Raw genomic sequence first — 815 nt, forward strand, 5'->3', positions numbered from 1 at the left:
AAAAAAAAGAAAGAAAGAAAAATGAGCCTGGTGGCTTCTCACTTCCTAGGAAGCTTGCTTCTCAGCTTCCCCATTTCCTTCTTGAGTGGTTACACTCAGCTTTGTGGTCCAGCTGAGACATCCACCCTAAGGCTATGAAGTGTAGCTTTCTTATTTATTTATTTTTGAAGTAGGGTCTCTGTGTAACCAGGCTGATGTCTAACTCAGGATCCTCTTGTCTCAGCCTCCCAGGTGCAGGGATTGATAGACATGTGCCACCATGCCCTTCTTCCTGTGAAGTCTAGTGAGCAATGATGAAGAGTGTGTAGAGTTGGACTGGGGGCAGGCTTGAAGACATCGGGGGAGGGCCCCTGCCTACTCCTTCCCAGGAGCTAGTATGGTCCATCAGCCAACATGTCAGCCAGCCAGCCGACAGAAACTGAGCTGCATCCCTCCACCAACCCGGGAGGCTGTTGCCATGGCAACTTCATATTTATCCACTTTAGCTCCTAATTAAGGGGAAAAGCATATAACATATTGGATGTCAAGGAGGCTTTGTGAGCCTCAATTTAGCGGCCGTGCCTGGATGTCAAACTCAAGCGTGATTGCTGTTAATCACCTCCCAAATTACCAAGACAGGTCACAATGGGAGAGGGCCCCCCAGTGGTGGGGCAGCAGGGCCCAGGGGAGATGAAGTAGGGGGCAGGAAGGGCGACCTCAGTCTCATGACCTGGGAGACTGTTGGGCAAATGCTGATCCGATTATAAGGTATGTGGGACAGTGGCCAGGTCTGTTTTCACTGACCCTATGTCAGAGAGCTTCACCCTACAGAGTCA

Source organism: Microtus ochrogaster, chromosome 18 (genome assembly GCF_000317375.1).
Source record: "Microtus ochrogaster isolate Prairie Vole_2 chromosome 18, MicOch1.0, whole genome shotgun sequence".
NCBI classification, from domain to species: domain Eukaryota; kingdom Metazoa; phylum Chordata; class Mammalia; order Rodentia; family Cricetidae; genus Microtus; species Microtus ochrogaster.